Raw genomic sequence first — 5,760 nt, 5'->3', positions numbered from 1 at the left:
TTTAGTAGGGTAGGACAATGCACAAATAGTTTGTGTGTGTGTGTGTGTGTGTGTGTGTGTGTGTGTGTATGTGTGCACGTGCATATGTGCATGCACGTGAGTGGTCTCACTATGCAATCCAGTCTGTCTTTGAACTTGCAAAGATCATCCTGAGCACTGGGATTACAGACATGTGCCAGCATGTCTGGGATGGCATATAGTGCTTTGTTTTTTTTAAAGATTTTATTTATTTTATGTATATGAGTACACTGTAGCTGTCTTCAGACACACCAGAAGAGAGCATCAGATCCCATTATAGATGGCTGTGAGCCACCATGTGGTTGCTGGAATTTGAACTCAGGACCTCTGGAAGAGCAGTCGGTGCTCTTAACTGCTGAGCTATCTCTCCAGTCCCATATAGTGCTATTTTTAAATATGTGTGGATTGGAACTGGAAAGATGGCTCAGTGGTTAAGAACACTGGCTACTCTTCCAGAAGACAAGGGTTTAATTCCCAGCACCCACAAGGCAGATCACAACCGTCTGTAACAAGATCTGACACACTCAGACATGCATGAAGCTAAAATACCAATGCACATGAGAGTAAAAATAAATTAAAAAGAAAATATGCATGGATTGAGTAAATTTTATGAAAGGGGAATCCTTTTCTCTATTGTATGGCTTGCTTTTTCATGGATTACCACTAGGTGGCAGTCATGCCTTCCTAAATCAATATGATGCTTGAGAGATTTTTGGGAAAACCTTTAGCTCAAAGAACTTGAGGTCAAGAAGATTAAGATTACTGGTTGACAATAATGAATGTGAATTATCAAGCCAGCCGAGTGAAAAAGATAAATTAAAATGAGGACATGACTGCTCCTAAGGGGTTGAGGTGAAGGTTTATCACAGAAAGAAGGGAGAAAACAAAGATAGAGGTATCTATCTGGAAGAGTATATGAGGAGAGAAGGAGAGGGAACTGGGTGCAGCAGCCAAGAAGGCAAGAGGGCAAAAAAGCCACATAACTAGAATGGCTGGTTTATATAAGGAAGAGCAGTAGTGGGGAGGGCAACCCAGCTCCTAGGCTAGAGAAGTTTAGGCAAGGGGATGGGCATGCCAGCCAGGAGGACCCTGAAACAGGTAGGGGCTGAGGGATTCTGGGAGAACCTGCCAGCCAGCATCGGCTTTGATATATAATAGGCATCTCAGCCTTTTGTCCTGTGTTCGAGACTTAACACCAGTTTAGAGAGAACTGAACTGAGCCAGTAGAGTTCAGAGTGGTAAAAAGCAATTGACATGATTGTACATTTGGGCTTCAGGGTTTTACATCTCTGTCTTAAGATTGTATTTAGTTAATAGCAGGGTCTCAATGGTTGACATTCTGGCACATCTTGGTGAGTCTTCTGTGCTTAGAACACGAGATTTTTGCATGGTTGTAAATTTATACATTGACCAGCTGTGACCAGTTCCTTTCCCAGGTGGAAAGATTGTTCTCACCTGTCAGTAGATGTTTAAAAGTTGTTTGGATAGCAACACAATATTTAAAAATGAAAGACAGATTAAGTGTAATACCAGATAATAATAGAGGATACATTTTCCCAGGTGAATATTACTCCAAAACTTTGGAGCTGAACCTTTAACTGTGACCTTAGTCTCTGTTTCTGTGTTCATCCCATTCCTGCCCATTGTTTTCTTCCTTCACAGCTTCCTTTGCTTGGAGCAAAAGAAATGCAAATTCAATCTATGTAAGCCCCTCCATACATTTATCCAGTCATTTACATAATGGTCTGGACTTCAAGGGCTTAGGGAGCTGAGAGTGTTGCTCAGGGTTAGAGAGTTTACCTAGTAGGCTCGTGGATGGGAATTCAATCTCTAGGCCCATAAAAAGAATCACACTGGGGGTGCGAAGATGGCTCTGTTGTTAAGGGCACTGGCTGCTCTTTCAGAGGGCCTGGGTTCAATTCCCAGCACTCACAGGGCAGCTTTGACATTGTCTGTAACTCCAGCTCCAAAAGTTCTGACAATTTGCCTTCACACAGATACACATGCAGGCAAAACACCAATGCACATAAGCACACACACACACACACACACACACACACACACACGTTTTAAAAAGGGAATGGCAGGGGGCAGTGGTGGCACACACCTTTAATCCCAACACTTGGGAAGCAGAGATTTCTGAGTTTGAGGCCAGCCTGGTCTACAGAGTGAGTTTTCCAGAACAGCCAGGAAACCCTGTCTCTCCAGCCCCCCACCCCCCATTACCCAAAAAAGGGAGTGGCAAGTGGCTTTACCTGCAGAACCATCTTGCCAGTGCCATGTAGTCATTCTTTAATGACACTCAGTTAATGACTAATGGCACGTGTGAACTGAATAATTTAGATTACTTAACTTTCATTTATTTGTTGCATCTATTAGATTTGTCTCCTTTGATTGGATGATAAAGGTCATTGAATGCTCACAAATATTCTTTGACGGAAAGAACACTATCGTCTATTTCATGTTAGCATCTCCTTGAACACATTCACCAGAATGCATTTCACTATTCTTGTGAAAAAGTCTTTATGAAAAATGTAAATACAATAATGTTGAGAAATATTGCTCTCAGGAGGCAGAGGCAGGTGGATCTTTGAGTTTAATGCCAGCCTGATCTACATTTCAAGTTCCAAATCAGCTATGCATACAGTTCCACCCTTTCCCACACATAAACAAATACAGACAAAAACAACAAAACCAAGACAAACAACACAAGAATGAATGAAAGACAGAAACTGTTTTTTTTTTTTGTTGTTGTTGTTTTGTTTTTGGTTTTTCAAGACAGGGTTTCTCTGTGTAGCCATGGCTGTCCTAAAACTCACTCTGTAGACCAGGCTGGCCTCGAACTCAGAAATCTGCCTGTCTCTGCCTCCGAAGTGCTGGGATTAAAGGCGTGCACCACCACTGCCCGGCCCAGAAACTGGTTTTTTAAAATATTTATTTACTTATTATTGTATATGAGTACACTGTGGCTGTCTTCAGACACACCAGAAGAAGGTATCAGATCCCATTAGAGATGATTGTGAGCCACCATATGGTTGCTGGGAATTGAACTCAGGACCTCTGGAAGAGCAGCCAGTGCTCTTAACTGCTGGGCCATCTCTCCAGCCCCAAGACAGAAACTGTTATGCCCAAGTTGCAGGGACCCCAAAGACCAACCACCGAGGAGCCAAATATTGATGCAGACATACAAGAGTCTTTATTATGAGCTCAAGAGCAAGGACCCTCATTGTCACAGTTGCAGGGGGTCAGAGGTGAGAGCCTTGAGTCTAGGGATGCAGGCTATGTAGTGTGGTTACAGCCAGCTTGGGGAATTTCCATATGGGTCAGCAAGTTAATATTTTAAAAACTGCATTTCTGGCGTAATCTGTAGGAACTGAACACGGGGACAAAACCACCTGACACACAGGATGGTTAGGTTATCTATTTCCTACTGGATGTCTTAGGTTATCTATATGAACCTTGACCCTGCTGTTGTAGCCTGACTAGCTGTTGCTGGGGTTCGGGGTGCCATAGGATGTTTGCTCAAGCGGACTTTGTAGTTTTCCTCCTGGAATTGGGAGTTTATCCCTGCTCAGGAGCTTCTTCTCAAAAACGGAGTTAGTTGGGCTTTACAAAACCACACACACACACACACACACACACACACACACACACACACACATGAAGATGCACACATGCACACAGACACTCACAGGAGGAAACAATTCTTGTGCTCGTGGACAAATCCTCTCCCTCCCTTTTTTCTCTTTTTCCTTCTCTGTCCCCACCCCTTTCCCCCTTTTCTTTTCTCCTCCCTTAGTCAACCAAAACCCACCCACATTCCAGAAACAATGCCCCTTATCCCCCGCTCCACCTTCAGTTGTCATCATTAAAGGCCTATGTGACATGTGTCACTAAAGCAACACGGTTCCACCATCACTATTGAGTATTTTCACTACGCACATGCTTCATACCTCACCATAAAGCCCACACTATCGTGGCCTGTTCTCTCTCCTTCCCTCCCTCCCTCGCCCCCCCTTCTTTCTCCCTTTTACATTCCAGCTCAGAGCAGCTTTTTCCTTACCCTCCCGCCCCCCAAATCTGGGGGTCTGTGGGTCTGTTGTGTGCTGTGATTTTCTGGCATTCTCTCCCATACCTCGAAAAACCCTTACACTTTTCCCTCTACTTTCTCCTCTCCTTTCTTTTTCTTTTAAAGATTTATTTATTAATTATATGTAAGTACACTGTAGCTGTCTTCAGATACTCCAGAAGAGGGCGTCAAGATCTCATTACGGATGATTGTGAGCCACCATGTGGCTGCTGAGATTTGAACTCATGACCTTCAGAAGAGCGCTCTTAACCGCTGAGCCATCTCCCAGCCCCCTCTCCTCTCCTTTCGTCTTTTCCTTCCCTTGTTCTCCTCTTCTTTATTTTGGGGGGTAGGGAGGGGTTTGAGACAGGGTTTCTCTGTGTAGCCCTGGCTGTCCTGGAACTCACTCTGTAGACCAGGGTGGCCTCGAACTCAGAAATCTGCCTGCCTCTGCCTCCCAAGAGCTGGGATTAAAGGTGTGCGCCACCACTGCCCAGCTACCTCTCCTCCTCTTTAAAAAAATTGTTGTGGTCCTTGTCAGCTTTACAGGAAACTCCATTTTCCCCAATTGTGCTATTTAGACAAAAGCCAGCCTTTCTCAGGAACCTAGGAAGCACAGTCCCCTCTATCAAAGGCACTGTTTTCTTTAATATTGGCAAAGGGACAAATGGCTACCTGTGGTACCTGTTAGCATGCCAAAGTACATGCTGGCCTTCAGGCTCCCTAAGTATCACAAGTACCTGTTACAAAGTCCATGTTGACATCCTTGCTCTTCTCTGTTCTCTCCCGCCAATCCCCCCTCCCCCAACTCTCCGCTGCTCTCCCTTCCCCTCAGGACTCTCCCTTCCCCAGCTTCTTGTCTCTTATTCTGCTATGGTCTCTCTTGGCCTTCTTTTGGTCTCTCTCTTTTTTCTCTCTTGATCCTTTCTTTGGAAGGAGCAGCTCACCTCCATCTTAGGCTTAAAAGCTATCTTACAGTAAGGACAAGTGAAGTTCATTCCTGTTTATGATTAAACCTCTGATTCTTGAAGATTGGACTGTGCCCTATCTGTTAACAACTACAAACGATTCTGTACTGCCTGTTTCAGAAATGACAATCATGTCTTTGTTTCAAAACATTATATGAAAGAACAAAACAAACAAACAAAAAACAAAGCCGGGCGGTGGTGGTGCACACCTTTAATCCCAGCACTTGGGAGCCAGAGGCAGGCGGATTTCTGCGGTGGCCGACAGTCCACCCTAAGCCCGGATGTTTGTTTTGTTTGAGACAAGGGAGCTATCCTGAAGCTGTGTGGTTCAGCTGTCCTGGAATTCGAGGCAACCCGGCTACTTCGAGCCCCAAATTCTGGGATTAAAGGCCTGAGTCACCATGTCAGGCTTTAACTAACCCTCGTGCTTACGTTAGGCCTCAGCTACTCGTCAGACTTGCTGCACTCCCTAGCTTAGGTTTCCCTGACAAACCAGCGGACCAGAGCGAGCCTCCCCGTACACCCTCTAGTCCACGGCGCTGTAGTAGTAAGCCGAGCACCGCTCCTGCGCAGCCGCGGGCTGCGTGAAACGGAAGGGGCGTGGTCCTGAGAGGAAGAGCCCGGCCCTAGAAAGGAAGTAGTCGGAACTGGGAGGCAGCCGGAACCCGGAACCAGTGGGAACGCAAGACTACCCGGATCCCGGAA

This window comes from Mastomys coucha, unplaced genomic scaffold (genome assembly GCF_008632895.1).
Source record: "Mastomys coucha isolate ucsf_1 unplaced genomic scaffold, UCSF_Mcou_1 pScaffold22, whole genome shotgun sequence".
In the NCBI taxonomy this organism is placed as follows: Eukaryota; Metazoa; Chordata; class Mammalia; order Rodentia; family Muridae; genus Mastomys; species Mastomys coucha.
The sequence above is the reverse complement of the archived record's forward strand: the minus strand, read 5'-3'. Positions refer to the sequence as shown.